General features: G+C 40.4%; 1 protein-coding gene across 1 annotated transcript in view; it reads left to right on the top strand.

Annotated features, from left to right (window-relative positions):
• LOC131223569 (uncharacterized) overlaps positions 1-13,860 on the top strand; it is a 68,833-nt gene extending 54,973 nt beyond the window's left edge. Inside the window, exon 6 of the transcript XR_009160550.1 lies at positions 13,590-13,860. The gene's annotated coding sequence lies outside the window, so the exon portion shown is untranslated. The remainder of the gene's footprint in view (positions 1-13,589) is intronic.
• The last annotated feature ends 4,912 nt before the right edge of the window (positions 13,861-18,772 follow it).

Below are 18,772 nucleotides of genomic sequence, written 5' to 3'. Positions count from 1 at the left end.
TGTATAGCCCAAGCTCGAGATCGGACTAATACATCCTGCCCGAGCCTAACCCAATGTCGGGTCGGTCATAGGTCAGTCGGGTTGAACCCGCCCAACTTTCAGCCCTACCGTTAAGAAATTCGGTTAGGTCTCGGTCAGGCCTTTAGGGACCCGTTGAATTCGGGTCTTGTCGGGTTTAGGTCGGACCCATCCATCATCTTGGACCGTTAAAATCAGTTTAGGTTTGATCAAGTTTGGTCTTGGCTGAGTCCAGTCCTGATCAATGGTAATATTACATGTAGTAAGCATGGTTTCTTAAACCACAAATAAAGAGAGACTATTTAAACTTTGTACGTGTCAGATTGATATACGTTACTTGGTGGCTATCTAATGGATGATTAAAATAAGATGAGAATGGCCAAAATTCAACAAGAGAAATTGGATGGCTACGAACATCCCATGGGTATGGATTTTGGGCGGGCTATGCTGTATACGAAGTGAGACCCAAGATTTCGATGACCCTGACTTCTTTCATTTTGCAGCGGATGAGACACCACCAGCTAAAAAATGTGGATGAACCATCAACATAATCTTGGTCTTTATAAAAAGCGGCCTAGTTTAGTAGCTTGATGGACAACTAAAGATTGTAGTTAGCAGTAGAGTTGGGTAATGGACGACTCGACTCGCCTGACTTGACTCGTCCGACTCGTTCAAACTTGACTCGACCCGAACCGAATGGGTGAGTCGGTCCAAACTGAGTAGGCTTCGCCCAATCCGAATTCAAACCAAGTCAAATTCGAGTTATCCAGTAACTCGACCTGACTTGATCCGAAACTGACTCGACTTGGATTTGGGTATATATATAATTAAAAAAACTATAATTTTTAAGTATCTCTAACCCTATACGCCGTACTCACCCAACCCGGCATTGATCCCAAACTCTCTCTTTCCCTCCTTCATCCTCTTCCAAGCCTTGCAACCACCCACCACCATCACCACCCTCATCTCTCTCTCTCTCTCTCTCTCTCTCTCTCTCTCTCTCCCCATTCACTCCCTCCCTCCTTTTCCAAACTCGGTAGCCACCCACCACCTTCACCACCCTCCTCCTCCTCCTCTCTCTCTCTCTCTCTCTCTCTCTCTCTCTCTCTCTCTCTCTCTCTCTCCCCCCCCCCCCCCCATCTCTCAATCCGAATCGGTGCAAACTCGAACGGACTCGGTACTTTTAACCGGGTCAGACTTGGTCTGGATTAGTCCAGGCCAGATCTGGACTCGGATTAGTTCAGGCATGCCGGACTCAGTACTGAGTCGAGCCGAGTTCAGGTCAGGCCTATTTCAAAACCAGATCAAGTTGGGTCAACCCTAACTCGATTTGACTTGACTCGATGCCCAGCTCTAGTTCGTAGGCACGATGATCTTAAATGGGGCCCACACTTGGTGATCAAAACCATTCATCTGGTGAATCTTATTGCGGGTGAGGCCAAACTGAAAATTTTATAAATTGGATGTATTGTTGTTCAATTCGAATACTTGGCCACACGTGTTACAAACGGCTCAAATTTGGTCAAACGTGTGTGAGTTGAAATAGTGTCGGGTGTGACAAAGTCGTACTCGATTTGAATTGATATAATTGTTAAGCCAAATTAGGGTCAGACCTGTGAAAGTTGATCTAACTGTTTAGCCACTAATTATTATTGTGATTAGAAAATTTTAGAAAAGGAAAGTCAGTCCTTCAAAATGTTTTTTTTATATTTTGGCCTTGATCTAGGGACTTTTCTCTCAGTAGTGATAACTTTTCAACTTTCTAAGAAAATTAATGATGGACTAGATTAAAAATAAGACTAGATTGCCAATTTTATTGATTTAAATATAAAACTAGTATAATTAGCAGATAAAAAAGAAATTATGCAGAGAAGAAGATAAATACCTATGGTTGCTTGTACTAGCAAAATGATTGTAAAATACCAGATGGGCATGAGATGGTAATGGTGTGAGGTTGACATGATGTGACTAGTGATTTGCCAAGTAAGGGTTCAGTGATTGGGATCCCACGATGGTGGTTGGAGTGTACTGCAGTGATGGCGTTGGACAATATCGGATCTAATCTAAAGATTTTGGACTTAATGCAGCATGGTTGAGCAAAAGTGGAATATTTAAGCTAATAAGCTAAATTAAGGATAAGTAGCATTGCACTGTAAAAATTGATTGTGAATGGCGAGGGCGTTTGTAGACACTCCACCTCAAGTTGATAAGCTGATTAAGATTGAACCGATGGATGGTCAACCAAAAATCCAATCCTAAACCCTACCATAGAGGCCTAAACCCTAAGAGCCATAATCCAAGTTTTAAGCTTGACTCGACTCAAGCCAGTCAACTCAATCGATCTAGTTCTAAATCCTAGAGCCTTTTGTTAACTTGGTGAGTCCACTTGACGAGTTGACTAACCAAGTCAACTCACTGACTCAACTCATCCGATCAGCCCACCTAGTTCATCAACCTAGTCGACTCACCTACCTAAGCCCAGCCCAAGAACTAGGTATGAACCAAGGTCAAAACCAAGCCCAATCAAAGTACGGTACAAAATAACAATAAAGCATCCTTCAAAACGGAGCCTCCACATGAGTGGGGGAGGTAGCTTGCCAAGACACGGGATCCTATGTGGCACTAACGAGGAGCCGCCGGCCCCATTGCACACCTCCTCTTGGGGTAGGCACCCTTCAAGCCATCCCATAGATTTCAATTGGCTTCATTCGAGACTTGTACCATTGCGACCGCACCGTCGCCATGGTTCCAACGCCGTGTCTTCGCACTGATCCGATACCCTGGCCAAGAGATGTGGGCCGGCGTTTATTTCAAAGAAATGCTGCGCATTTGCAATCCCAAGAGAATCTCTACAATATGTCTCATCAATCCATCACTCAAATCAATCAATCAATCACCTCATGTCAAGTACAAAAGCAACCAATGCTTTCTTTCTCCACAAGTTAAGCAAATCCCAAAGTCAACCAATCTCTTACCTCACCCATCACTCACCTCACATCCATCACCCATCACTCTCTTTCCCTTACAACCCTCTCTCTCTCTCTCTCTCTCCCCTAATATTCACATTTTCCAAGCAAGTAAAATGATGCACGTCCATGGCTTTCCCATGTGAGAAAAGAGTGAGTTGTGTGGCCCACTTCCTCTCCTAAAAACCTTCATCCTAGCCATTCATTTCTCATCTTCCACCATCAAAGTGAGACACAAGGAGATCGGCTTTCCAACGGACCAAGAAGATCGAACGGTGGGTGCTTTATAGGCTAGATTTTCATATTTTTATGATGGGCCAAGTGGGGCCTACCGATTGATGGTATGGATCTTACTTTGGACCCTAGGTGTGGCCGATGACCCACCTTGATTCTCATGATTATTCCATGATGGGGCCATTCTCCATGGACCCCATCATGATGTTTATTTTCCTGGCATAAAAAGGAGTCATCTAGACCTTCCATTTTGGTGAAGAAGGAATCTCCACAGTTGATTTTTGATTTGGTGGGCCCACATGTATTAGGACTCACTTGATGTATGATTGAATGCAAGGGAGGGCTCATAGTGGTGGAGCCCTCCATCACACGTGTCCCTCTATCTTTCTCTCTCTCCCTCTCTTTTCCATTTGTTTTTGTGTGTGATGATATGGCCATATGGCCCACTCGGATGGACCCCATCCTGATGTATGTCTTATCCACACCATCCACCCATTGGTGGCCCACCTGAGCAGGGCCAACCTTAAATATGTGTGCCCCCAAACTGTCCACCATCCAGGGACGCTGGACGTGGACGTGTAGTGAAGTGTGCACTGGCCGTGTAGTGTACTGACGGCCAAGAAAACAAGAATATTAGTTGGATTTTTAAACTCTTTGGGTGGACCGCTCATGCAGCCCCACCTTGATGCATTGATCCAATCCACGCCCGTCCATTCCATTCCTCACTCATTTTAGGCATTGAGCCAAAATGTGAAGCCAATCCGATTCCCGTGTGGGCCATACCACAAATGCTAAGGGGTTGGGCTACCCACGTCATTTCTTACTTTTTGCATGGGAGGTTTGGAGTGAGTTTTCACTCATGGGACTCATGTTAGGGTGGATGGCATGGATTTCTAGGTAATGATGGTGTTGTCAGTGGATTGTCTGGAGATCCATGGGATTGCTATATCCAATCTGTTTGGTGCGCCCGGCCAATCCTGGGATTAAACCTTCTCATCCCTTCCAATCCCTCAAACTAAACACGTCCTAGGCAAATTTGAAAGGATTAGGTTGGATTGGATGGGATTTAAAGATAACGATGGTATTGTCGGTGGATTGTCTTAAGCTCCATGGGATTGAGATTAGATCTCCGACTTTGTTTGGCACACCCGACGGATCCTGGGGTTTACTTCCAATCCTTTCAATACCATCCAATCCCTTTCAATCCGACTGGCCAAATGGGCCCTAGAGGTTTGGGAGTGAGTTTTCACTCATGGGACCCATATTGATGTATTTCTTAAATCCACATTGTCCATTTTCTGGCACATTTTAGCCGTATAGCCCAAAAATCTACTCAATCCAACCATCGGGTGGACCACACCACAACCGATGGTGGTAGTGGGAGCACCCCTCACGTTAACCATGCGGACGTGGGTGGGGGCATCCCAACCATGGACCCCACCTTGATGTATTTATTTAATCCATGTCGTCCACCACCTTCCCCATGTAGTTTTAGGCCATAAGTAGAAAAATGAGACAAATCTTAGTTCTTAGTGGACCGCACCAAGGGAAATAAAGTCCCACTGTTGGAACTTTCTAAACTGGTATGTTTATAAGTGGTGGACCTATCCATCATTCGACTCCTTTAGTCCATAGAGAGCTGGTCGATATAATAGATGGAATGGATTATCCACTAGTGGGCCCCACATAGTAAAATAAAATAAAAATAAAGGAAGAAAGTGAAGAAGAAGAAAAAAAAGAAGTAAGTCCCTGAACGTTACTGTCCAGTGACGGCGAGGGTGGGAGCCTTACTGGACTGCCACCACAAGTGGACCCCACCATGATGAATTTGTTTAATCCACACCGTCCACCATCTCCTCCTTATAATTTTAGGCCATGTGCTAAATTTTGAGGCAAATATGAGTCTCGAGTGGGCCGTACTAAGGGTATTAATGCCCATCTGTTGAAACACTTTAAGGCCCCCTTTGGAGTCCCTTGTCATCCAAACCAGTCCTAGTCAGAGTCTATTTGGCCTCATTCGAGGTGGCTAAGGCGGTGAACAGATTAGATTATTCACTTGGGATGTCCCACCATGGACTGTATTGTGAGGCCCAAGATGGTGTATGTGTTATATATTCACGCTACCCAGCTATCCATTTCCAGTTAATGCAGGGCCGTGGGCCCCATCGAGAGGCAGGCCCAAATCCCAAGTGGACCATATTATATATAGTGGTGATTGAGCGTCCACCATAGGGCCGACTTGAGAGGCCCACCATAATGTGTTATATACCTACTGTTCATCCATTCTTAGGGACATGGGCTACCTTATACAGGCCCACCATGATGCATGTGTTTTATTCCAAGCCGTTCATCCATTTCTCTTTCTTTTGGTTATGGCCCATCCATGAGGCTCACCTTGATGTATTTTGTGGCCATCTGTGAGGCCCACCTTGATGTACTTTGTGGCCCATCTGTTAGGGCCACTTTAATGTATTTTGTGGCCCATTCGAGAGGCCCACTTTGATACACATGTGGCCCATCATGATGTATCTTTGACCCATGATCAGGGCCCACCTGTTGCGTATTTGAAGCTCGTGGGTCGTGGCCCATTGTTGATGTATTTCTAACCCATTTGGCAAGACCCATTGTGATGTGTTTTCGGCTCATATGTTGTGGCCCATTGCGATATATTTTCAGCCCATGTGATGAGGCCCATCTTAATGTATTTGTGGCCCACATGGCTAGGCCCGATGTGGTGTATCCGACCCATTTGGCAAGGCCCATTATGATGTGTTTCTGACTCATATGTTGTGGCCCATTGTGATATATTTCCAGCCCATGTGATGAGGCCCATCTTGATTTATTTGTGGGCCGCATGGCTAGGCTCGATGTGGTGTACATGTGGCTCAATGCGAGGAATGTGCACCTGATGAAATGTGTGATGTCAATATAATGCAGGTAATAATATTTATGGCGGGTCGTGCCTAGGGAACAATGATGGTTTGACGTCCACATTGTAAGTGCCCAATGGGATGTATATAAGGTCCATTACAATGTGTGATTCCACCATAGTTTATGTAATGATGTTTATGACAGGTCATGCCTTGGGAGCGATGATGGTTTGACGTCCATATTGTAAGGATAATGTTGGTTAAATGTCCGCATTGTAACTCTCCCTAGGGCCCATTGATAGGCCATACTTGTTGTGTCTAGGCCTATCTTCGTTGTGAGGATAGTTCATCACCTTGTAACATGCTTAGTATAACTCCATAATTCATGCCCATACGCATCATATGTATGCTTGATATGAGAAGTGACTGATTAAAGCATATGCCATTAGGCAGACTATTTATGGGACTCCTTATGAGACAGAGTGCCCACATTATCGCGCCGTACATGCAGGATTGCTGCATGACTTGATAGTATGACTCATGCATCTCGCATATGTAACTTCATCATTATACGCCCTAGCGACATCAGGGTCGTGGCCTCCACAGGCACATCGTGGATGGCTAAATGGGACACCGAAAATACTTGGTTCTAGCACTGTGGGCACTTAGGATGTCCTTGGGTGAAAATCCCAGAATCTCCGAGGCTAGGAGGTGCCCCAACGTCTAGACCGAGTGGAACATGAGCGCCCGAGTGCCGAATACCAGTAGGCCGCGTCTCCCACTGTGTCGTGGTCGGTTGGGAGGGGATGTGGCCTTATCCGCCCGAGTAAGGGGGCTATAAGCTAGGCTGAGTATGATCAGCTCGTAAATGGGTCCGCTATCGATGAGCCGGGTAGGTATTGACGGACTACTAGTTAGGTAGATAGTGAGGTCTATTCCCCTTGTTGGGCTGTGCAGCAAGGGAGGAGGCAGTCGATGTTGAGTGTAATAGACCCTGGTATTTTTTAGAAAGCAATCGTACTGATATGTGGACATATTGAGCAGGAATTGCATATCCATTCATTCATTCATTCACTATCCACTCGGGCTGGTGGTGCGTAACTATTTGTTACATGTACCTTCGGATGGCCAGGATTTCGGTTGGGCGTACGACTAACCTGAGATCAGGAGTTTACCACATTGAGTCAGACTATCCAAATTTAGGTATGGGACTGGTTTGGATAGAAGTCCCTTGTGGTGGACCCCGTAACCTGCGATACTACGTATTATCATCCCGACTTCACATTCCAGCATGGTCATTTCATTCGCACCGCATATTACATTGCATCTGCAGTACTTAGCATTTTGTGTTACTATGTTTTTACACTTATATAGCTTAGATGAGGTTGATGGTATTCGTTGCTCGTCAGGATTTGCACATTGCATTGCATCCTCGGCATTTGATATTTGACTCTTTATGACTCATTTGCATAGGTGATCTGTGCATACTCTAATATTGTTTGACTCATGATCTTATCGGTATTTTCGCTTATTCGATTATGTATGATTTATGGGCTTTATGGTATACTTGATACTTATCTTGTGCACACACTTTTACCATCTTCTAAGCTTTTGTAAGCTTATGCACGATAGATGCGTGCGGTGGCGTTAGGTCACAGCGACTTTGAGCTTGGAGCGTGCAACCGTCCTCTGGAGCTTTGATTTCGATATATGTATTTTCTTTTCGATTGTATCCAAATGATTATATTAGTGGATATGTGATGATGATGTTGCCTTTATGATTTGGGTATACTTGTGGTTATGCTTCTTATGCTCCATTACAAAAAAATTATCGAAAATCCTCCTTGTAGGATCCAGGTATAAACCAAGGTCAAAACCAAGCCCAATCAAAGTACGGTACAAAATAACAATAAAGCATCCTTCAAAACGGAGCCTCCACATGAGTGGGGGAGATAGCTTGCCAAGACAAGGGATCCTATGTGGCACTAACGAGGAGCCGCTGGCCCCATTGCACACCTCCTCTTGGGGTAGGCACCCTTCAAGCCTGTGGAATCTTCCTTTTATAGAACAAAGTGTGTGGCCAATGTGTAATTACTCTGATGCTCCTTTTTGAACCCACATTTACCCTTTTACCACTCAATCCAAGCTATGAGATGTTCCCATATGGAAATCTCAAATCCAAATCATTAATACCATTTTCAACCCTAGGATCACATAAAATTATAAGAAAATCAAGTTTGGGGGCTACGAATAGCTCATTCCTCTCCTATTTCAAAGCATCCAGTAATCATCCAAGAATCCTCATCCATTTAGAAGTCTCTTCATCCCTTATTCCTTTAGTCATCTAGCCATCCTGTCACTCCATCAAGGAGAGTGAGAGAAAGAAAGTCCAACCTTAGTCTAGCCAAGCCTATCTAGAATCTAAGCCTCCTGATCCACTTACTCCTGATCTAAGCCACTTGATCTAGCCTTGCGATACTACCGTTCATCCAACCATTCAATTGTCAATCAACTTTGTCTAATTCCGAGCATTAACATTATGCAACATTCATTCCTTCCTCAACCACTTCGCTCATCAAAATACATTATCATTACATTGCATTACTTCACTTCTTACACCTAATTAACTTTCGCATATGCTCTATGACTCCCCGATATAATCGGATCTTGCCCATCAGAAACCTTGTCAATTAACCTACGAATGAGCAGTGCATGCACATACGCATCATTGTTCCATATATATATATCATTCAACACTCGTCGATATCGTTGCATTCAATAGATTTCATCATTTGTGTGTGAGAACTAATTCAATCCCCTTAGAAATTAGTCAGATCTTGTGAAGTAGAGATCGAATGTTCATACAAGTAGATTGGGTGCCTAACATATTCCCTCTCTATAACTGTGATCCCTTACTCAGAATCTTTGAACACAAACTATATAATCATTTTAGGGTAGAATACCCTTGGATCCTCTCCCCTAACATTTTTATAGGGTCTAGTTGACTGTAGAGATGAATTAACTGGTTAATGGCAACTTTGGTCAAACATAACATCATTTTCAAACCCCACTGCAATAAAAGCCCTCAAAAGAGGCAACTCATGAAAAAGTCGCGAGTTGATTCCATTCACGATTCAATGTCCATAGCATCAAGCTTTTCTTTGAATGCTACTTTTATAGGCTTTTTAATAATCAATGATTGTGCGTATAATTTAGCATCATGAGAGATTTGGATAATTAGCCTTATAAATCTCTTTGATTCTCCACATAAGCATAATTAATTGTGTTAGACCACGTGTGCAGGAGATCACATATGTCTCTTGCTATTTCGGTTATACTTAGAAGATTCAGTGGGGTCTCCACAGTACTGGACTTTTACAAAGAAAACTTTGCTTGAGTCCTCATGTTACCAGTCTTTTGCATATGAGAGAGTTGCTTTTAGTGGTATTTGCTTCGCAGAGAGTTGCTTTTAATTAAAACTTTAATATTAAATGCTCTCATTTCTACACATTTCTAACTCATTCATTTGAAGTTCATTTACACAAAGTATGGCATGACTGCCACATAGTATCTTCTGAATCGCTTCATCCGCCCATAATCAACTACTGTATAAGCAGAATGGTCTCGGCATTAAAATAACAAGTAACTTGCATGTGGAGTAAACTATTTATATTTATATTTATTTATTTGTTTTTAAGTGTTTGTTTGCATGCTAGGGTGGGAAGCACATGATCCTGCATGCACCCTCAGTATATTATGATCGCATTTAAAAAAGCCGAAAGAATCTTGTGCTTTGAACATGTCAACTTGTAGTGAACCTAATTACAAGTCCGATGGGCCAAAGGTTAGTAACAGGTACACGTTTGACTGATTATCTTATTGTGGGAGTTTTGAACCATCTATTTGTTGGACCCGGTCACATATTATTTATGATTACGAATAATCGCTTTTATCATGTTTTCCTAGCCATGCTACCGACTACTTGGAAAGCAAGTCACTGTAAAACGAAGTCCAACTTAGACTTTGATCGGACTGATGTGATTTTCACATAGTAACCTGTGAGAAATATGTGGTGGACCTAATGGACGATTTGGATCGACAGTCCAAGTTTCCAATGCAACCAGGAGCAATGTAACCTGTTGTTTTCTGAAAAAGGAAAAAGAGAAAGAAAAGGAAGAGGTGGTCTCTAGTCCAACTGGTTGGACTATCAGTTATGGTACTCCTAGATGATTACTACCAAATACCAGGTGCAAAATCAGCTACATCCACTCATTTAGTGGACCATGCTTATATTTTTCTATTTATCAAATGGTTAGAAATTATTTCTTGTGGAGTGGTCCACCAGATAAGTGGACAGGGCTGATTTTTCACTGGGTGGTCTTTATATCAAGCTAACTTATTGGAAGGGTTGGATGTCGTAAGGATGAGTTTTTGGATCTTCTACTGGCCACAATTAGAAAATTTCTATTTGTTGCAATATAAGTGAGCCACATCATTATACACCGTGTCGAATGCCCACCGTTGAAACCTTCCTAGGCCCACCATGATGTTTATTTGCCATTTAACATGTTCATAAGGTGTCGCTGGGAAGGACACACATGCCTAGATGAAGGTTTAAAACAAATATTAGCTTGATCCAAAATCTACGTGGCCCAAGGAAGTTTTCAATGATAGGTGTCCAATTCCCATTGCTTTATGTGGCGTGGTCCACTTGTGCCGAGAAGTTTTCAATGGTAGGCATCCAATTTGCATTGCTTTCTGTGGTGTGGTCCACTTGTGCTTTGGATCAATTTCAATTTTGTGCTCATGCTGTAAAATAATCTTGATAAATGGATGGACAGTGTGGATATAACACATACCACCAAGGTCAGTGGTGTTGGTGGCATGTGGCACACCACGTAATGTGCATCCACCTTGTGGTGAAAGGAAAACCTAGAAAAACACGTAGGCCGTTTATTAACTTTGAAAAATATTACTTAATGCGAAATTGAGAAAATGCTCTAAGCGTTGTTTGTTAACCCTGAATTTGAAAAGCGTTGGTTGATTTTTCATTGATTTTTTGTTCGGCAATAGGGTATGACTGAATGGTGAATACCAAATGCGCTCTATGATTTCTTCTATTAAATAATTTTCTGCTTCTGTTAAGCAATTTTTTCAAATTCAATACTTAATTTTCAAACTCCGGCAATTATTATCAAATAAGTTTTTCGACTTCAAATTTGGACTTCGTGTTCAGATTTTAAAATCAGGCTTCAGATCTCAGATTCCGGCTTTAGACTCTCTCGTAGCACGGCTCTCGCAGCGTCAATAGAGAACTTTCCCTAGCTCATGAATTAGGTGGTCCGTTCTCATCATCTGGGCCACACTTTCGTATTGAACATAGACCATTGGTCGTCCATCTAACCATCTATACAAGTGTGGCTCATCTAAAAAAAGAAAAAGAAAAAAGTGTGGCTCATCTAATGAGCAGACAACGCTGATTTCTACTCCACACATGTTCAAAGTGGGACCCATATGTTGATGGCCCAAATTTCACTCATTTGCTAAGTTGGCACGTGTGCTTGGATGGCCTATTTAATTTTTACTTGCATGAGCTGTATACCACTTCTCATGGGAACATGGATTAGGTACTGTCCTGTCTCGATCTGCCAGGCAGAGACAGTCCGTGGCAATACGTAATTTAATTGGGCTGCAGATTGTTTAGAGGAAATAATTTAAGTACCAGAGCGAACAACTTTTAAATATATTTTACAGCCGCATGTCTAACATGACCTGCCGATCGATCAATGGGAACATGGTAACAGCAATATAGACCTGTTATAAAATGGTACTTAGACTGTATTATAATAGCCATTGGAGGCCAATACACCTCATTATAAGGCATGTTTCGGGCACATGATGCCATTATTTGTAGATGGTTAAGATCTTTCAATCAGCATGATTTTCAGGCAATGCTCCATCCACAGTGAGGCCCGTGATTTGGATGGCTGTGCGTACACAGCATGTAGGGCATGTTTGGATGGTGGCAAAAGAATAGAAAGAGATTGAAAAGAAAATGGATGACTTTTTTCATGGCGGTGGGATGTTTCATAAGATAGTAAAGAAATACTGAATTTTAAAAAGTCATCAAAACACCTTAATCAAATTCATACACACAAGATATGTGATAACCAATAACTTTATTTATTAATTTTTTACTTCCTATCTAAATAAGCCCTTACACTGAAATTCGTGAATATCTATTATTCTCATAGAAATTAGATAATCATTATTGAAAAATTGTTATAGTTTTGATTTATTTTATTTTTTTCCTAGTATCCAAGCATGCGCTTACTATAAATGAGTTGTCACCATGATCAAAATGGATGACTTTTTTCATGACTGTGAGATATTTCATAATATTAAGATAGTAAAGAAATATTGAATTTTAAAAAGTCATCATTGCCCAAACACCTTAATCAAATTCATACCCACAAGATATGTCATGACCAATAACTTTATTAACTTTTCACTTCTCATCTAAACAAGCCCTTAAAATGAAATTCATGAATATCCATTCTCATCATATAAATCTAGATAATCATTATTGGAAATTTGTTACCGTTTTGATTTCTTTTCTTTTCTTTTCCCACCATACAAGCGTGCACTTACAGTAAATGAGTCACCACCATAATCAAAATGGAGGTGAAAAACCGTTTCTAAGTGCATCTAATCCTCCATGGGAAAGGAACTGATTTTGTATCATTTGATGTCTTGATGAGATGCAGCTGCAAGCTTGCCGATATTGTTCATCCATGGAGCGAAGCCCCACCACTTGCATCTTTGGTACGCTTTGTTCCCCAGCGCCACTGGCCGCATTCCTCTCTGCTTAATTGTAAGTGTTCTAGTACTCAATAATGTTCTTTAGATGACTGCAATGGTGATCTGGTGGTGGGCCACTACATGGACGGGCAAGATGAAATGTGGTGGCCATGCGTCCTGCATTGTCCTGAAATTGAGATTGTTAGCCAAGTTACCTATCCATGTAGTGGTCCATCATATCAATAGTCCCAAGCGTCGCATATGTTCCAGACCGTTGATCTTTTAGGTGTAGAAGTGGATGGAATTGAAGAATTGCTAACCACCCATCTTTAGCCTTCTCAAGTTGAATGGTGGACCGTTGTCATGTTTCATTTCCGGACCGTCTATCCACATACTACAAATAAAAGCTTTAGGAATGTTCTATCTAGGAGATCTCTAGGGCAAGGTCCATGATCCCAGCAGACCAATCGTCTGGATCACTTTACCGTGGGACCCACATACAGAAACTGAGAACCCAGATCTTCAGCTCCAGGATCATATGATTCCTAGTAAATGCATGTGACTGGTACATCCATTCCTGTGATGCACTCAGCCAGAGATTGTGACATACACGAAGGAGAACTACGAGTTTTGATGGGATGTGATGCACCGTACTTTCATTTGTGTGGAGGGCGTTGTTGAATTTCCTATGTAAATGAAGGGCTATGGTTATCCATAGTGTCTCTGTAAGTGGGCCATTCCCAGGACAGTTGGTCGTTGTAAAATCTCCGCCGTTTCTTTCTTCCGCATGAAAATAGATGGGTGATTCAATGCTCACAGACAATTAGAAATTATAATGCTTCTTGGATAGTCCAATCGTTGATCCGGACCGTCCAATAGGTCAAAGATGTATTTAATGGGCGACCAGGCAAAAATCACATGGATCAGATGATGGTGTAAGGTTTCCTGATAAAAATGATACTTTAGAATCATCAGCAATCCGTGATGGGCCCTAACATATAGGTGGGTCGAACTGTTGATTGGACATTGTTAAAAAAAAAAAAACAAAAAAAACAAAAAAAAAAAACAATCATAATGGTTCTTTTTATGTGATTGATTGGACGTTTAAAAGTGTTCTGATTTTTGCATGGTAGCCGTTGAATAGTGTGCTGGAGCCAATGGACAGTCCTGATTTGTCAATTTGATTGTCCAAGTAGGGGAACCGTAACTTAAAGTGCTCTGAAGGCCACCCAATAGATGATCTTGTATGTACGAAATCCATAGTATTTCTATATGTGTAGCGCACTTGATTTATGAACCGGCATCAATTTTTTGGCCCTATGATCTGGATGGTGGGCCCCACTTGATATGCGACTAAGATGTGTCTGCACAAATCAATTTGTTTCCTTTTCTAAAAATTTTTGATTGGCAATACTTATAGAAGTTGAGTTCTTCCCTATTTGGTACTTAATCTGTCCTTTGTTTACCAATCCATATCAATGATGGATTAACAATGTACTGTAAATCTCTTACATAAATAATTTCATTTGGTACCAAAAACGCAAATCTAACAAGGATGGTGGTATCAGCCAATTTTTTATACCACGTTCCTTTCAGAGGATTTTGAAAACAATGTTTCTAGCTAGGCTGCCTATGAGGCTGCCCTCTCCGTACCTTTTTCTAAGTGGGCATTGATACATGAAAGCTAAAGGGAGAAATCAGGTGGACAAGATATGATGTGATTATTACTTACTGCGTTTGAAATTTTCATGAGCTTGTGAAAGTAGAATTCATAATTAGCAGTTTATGTGACATCCTCTTGATTTCCAATACAATCTATTGAAAGAGACATTTAATATTATGATTTTCGCATCTCACGAGGAAAGAAAGCAGAAAATAGAAATAAATTCTAATAAATTCGAAATTGATTGATGAATAATTGATAATTCCATAATGTGTGTCCTTACACCATTAATATAGAAAAAAAAAAAAACTAAAATTCGTAATTACCAAAAATAGCAAAATTCTAACTCTAATAAAAATCCTAATTCTAATAAAACTCTTCTAAGGCCTAATTTCTAAAAATAAAAATTGCAAATAAACTTTCTCTAGAAGAGTCCTAGTATAACTAAAATTTATTTCTAAAAGAAAAGAAAATCTAAAACTCTAAAAATATTTAAAAAATCGGAATTACTAAAAATAGTAAAAATTTCCTAAAAATTCGTTTTTGAGCTGAAAGCGCGCCTTTTCTGACGAAACGGACAGATGCGACCCACAAAGTGGGTCGGTTCACCTCGGATGGCCCATTTCAGTAAAGATTGATAGGTTGTGCGCCCCGTAACGATACCCGGATCAAAAGTTATAGTCAATTCACGGTCCATCTTCTTTTGGCTCAACAATGCTAGGAGCAGTTTATGTGACATCCTCTTGATTTCCAATACAATCTATTGAAAGAGACATTTAATATTATGATTTTCGCATCTCTTTTCATGTCTGATGTGTGACAAAATCACTTCATGATAAAACAAAATGAAAACATGGTCTTTTCTTTCTTCTTTTTTTAAATTTAAATTTTTAAACAATTCTCTATAATTTTAAAAATAAAACAAATGATTAAAAAATTAAGTTGACAAATAAGTGAAACAAAGTGTATCAATAAATGTATTTAAAGTTTGAACATTACTTAGCGTAAAATTGATGGCTTGTTATCAGGTTAGCGACTGAGAGTCTCAAACTAGCATATTTTACAAAACAATCTTGATATTTTACATACAAAATATTTTCAGATAATTCAAAATTTTCAAAAAGTTGGTAAATTACGGTCGTATGCTATATATGAGTTTTATGAACATTTTAGAGAATATCTCAATTCCTATAGGAAGCGGCCTTACTTCCACACATAAGTGAGTCCATCAAGAATATACATGTAACTATATGTTCCACTATATCACAATTATAAAATTCATTAGGGACACTGGTTAGCCTTTCTTGTTACAGGTCATAACATTGTCACACCATAGGAATGGATCCCTTAACTATAAGTTCATAGTATTTGTTTACATCTATTTTCAACATCCTAATATGGACTAATAAAGGGCCACCATGTGTCGAAACTAAGGGGGTTAGCACTGGAGGAAATTGTACTCACACTTGGAGAGTATATTTGGCTAATCTTCATTTGTCGTTACACATTCCGTTATTAATGTGGAGGCATAGACCCATATGTATACCTTCAGGAGAACAAATCAATGGATGTCATATGGCCACGATTAAACGTGCCAAATAATGAGGCACTGTACTCAACACATCTATAAAAAACCCGTCGAGAGAACGCATCCTATCTGCATTTTGCTATGATACACCTGGCGAGGTCATCTCTCACAATCTTTTCAAAATGGAAGATCTTTTCAAAAACGTTTAAAGACTTTGTAGCATTTGAGAATGTTTTGAATATCTAAAGATTGGACTGATATCCAAACAAATTTGGCTATTGATTGTTCCCAAATTAGAAGAGATAAATACATCAATTAGATCCGATCTTAATTTCGTACATCAATTGGAATTAAAAGATTAAAAATCTCATCTTCTAATAATTCTCTGCGTGTAGAAAAGTTATTTTTACATTCATTTAATGGATTATAAGGTTTCGAAAGCAATTGCTATCAGTGTGTTTTTAGTGATTAGTTTAATAATAGTAAATATGTATATAAAAAAAGTCAATATCTTCATTTTGTTTATATTTTTTAGCATTGCATTTTGTAACATTACATTTTTATGAAGGGTAGACATAAAGGTGTAAGATTCTCTGAAAAATAAAAATGATACTTTAGAACCATAAAAGCAATTAGATGGGTCAAATCTAATTGCTGATTGAACATTGTTTAAAAAAAAAAATCATAATGGTACATTTATATGTGATTGCTTGGATGGTTAAGCCATGGATGGGCCATCCATAGTATTTCTATTCGCGTAGCATACTTGATTTATGAACCGGCATCGATTTTTGGCCCTGTGATCTTGACGGTGGGTCCCACTTGATATGCGACTCAGATGTGTCCCATACAAATTTGTTTCTTTGCTAAAAATGTTTGAAGGGCAATACTTGTAGAGGCCTGAGTTCTTCCCTATTGGGTACTTTATCTTTTATTGGTTGGCTTGTCAATCCGTATTAATGATGAGATAGATGAACAATGACCAAAAAATCTTGACAATGTAGGTCGTATCAAACGATTTTTCAAACCATATTAAATTTATTTGGGACCCAAAACACCAATCTAATAACTTAGGTTGTATCATACGATTTTTCAAACCATGTCCCTTTCGGAGTTATTTGAAAACAATGTTTCTCCAGAACTATCGTTTTTTCTATTCAGAGGCTTTTATATATACAAAACGGGCCATTGACCTTTTTAGTTTAAGCACAGAAAAAAAAATATTATGGAGAAGCTGCCTATGTGGCTATCCTCTCCTTACCTCTCTCTAGGACACGGATTCCCCGTGAAAGCCTTTCCCAGGAACTTCCAGCGAGGGGAAGGTAGGTGGGGCACACCATGATGCCCTAAACGACTTGGATCACCCAAAAAGCTTTCTCAAATGTTTGGACAGTGCATTTGTAGTTCGTTCTAGCAACCATGAGGGGCTCTGTGGGCCATGGTGATGTATATATTTTATGCGCATCATCCATCCGTGGGGCCCACCATGATGCATATGTTTTATCCACATCGGCCATCCATTTTGAAAGATTGTATTTAGATAATGAGCCCAAAAATGAGACAGATTGAAGGCTTAAGTGGACAACACCACAGCCTAGCTACCGTTGAAAACTTCTTGGGGCTAAAGAAGTTTTGGATCAAGCTGATATTTATTTCCCTTAGTACATGTTTATGTGACCTTGTGAACAGTTTCAATGGCAAATAAACATCACGGTGGGCCCTGGGAAGTTTTCAATAGTAAAAGTTCAATCCCTATTGTTTCCTTTGGTGTGGTCCACTTGAACTTTTGATCCTACTCCTTTTTGAGCTCATACCTTAAAATGATCAGTCAAAATAGATGAACAGCATAGATAAAACAAATACATCACAGTGGACCCCAAAAATCCCCTGATACGACTGTCCGTCTCTAGCTACCTGTTGGGTAGTACCCAATCTGCGCGCGTAATCACAGAAGTGAAATGAAAGGATACAAAAGCCTCACGATACATCCATATCTTTCATGCTACAGCCTTTTCTTTCTTACCATTGTGTTACTTGTAGAATATTTGGATCGATGCAGAAGGTGGGACACACCATAACGATCACATAGAATGAAAATTAGGCCGATCCAGTCCTCAGATGGGCCACAAAGTCAAAATCTATTGGCAGTCGATGGAATCACTCAGTGTATTGGTGTGGCCCATTCAACAAGTAGATCGTATAAATTTTTATACCAGATGATCATCATAACGTGACTCACCTTTTGCAAGGATAGGATATTTCACAAATGATTGCACCGATACAACCCAGTGTCTGATCATTTCGGAGTGTTAAGGTCCCTTCTTATACATTGATACACAATCCTCTGATGGCATTATACAATGCTCAGGCCAGGTTTTCATTTTTTACAAGTGGGGCCATTGGTCCACTCATCCAAACCGTTGATATGATAGATGTCATCGTTGATGGCCCATGCACAAAAATACCCAAGATTGGAAAACTCTTAACCCATCATCAAAGACATCAACGGTTCACATACATCATGTGGCTAGGATTTTTCAATCTGGGGTATTTTCAGTACAACAATCATCAAATAACAACGGCTTGGATCACCGAACCATGAGGTCCACATGCACGAACTAAAAACGGATCTATCTTCAACACAAGGCAGAGCAAAACATAAAGAAACCATCACGTACACCATCATAATCCA

The sequence above is a fragment of the Magnolia sinica genome, chromosome 13, assembly GCF_029962835.1.
Source record: "Magnolia sinica isolate HGM2019 chromosome 13, MsV1, whole genome shotgun sequence".
In the NCBI taxonomy this organism is placed as follows: Eukaryota; Viridiplantae; Streptophyta; class Magnoliopsida; order Magnoliales; family Magnoliaceae; genus Magnolia; species Magnolia sinica.
Note: the sequence above shows the minus strand (reverse complement) of the source record. Positions and strands in the feature narration are given on the sequence as shown.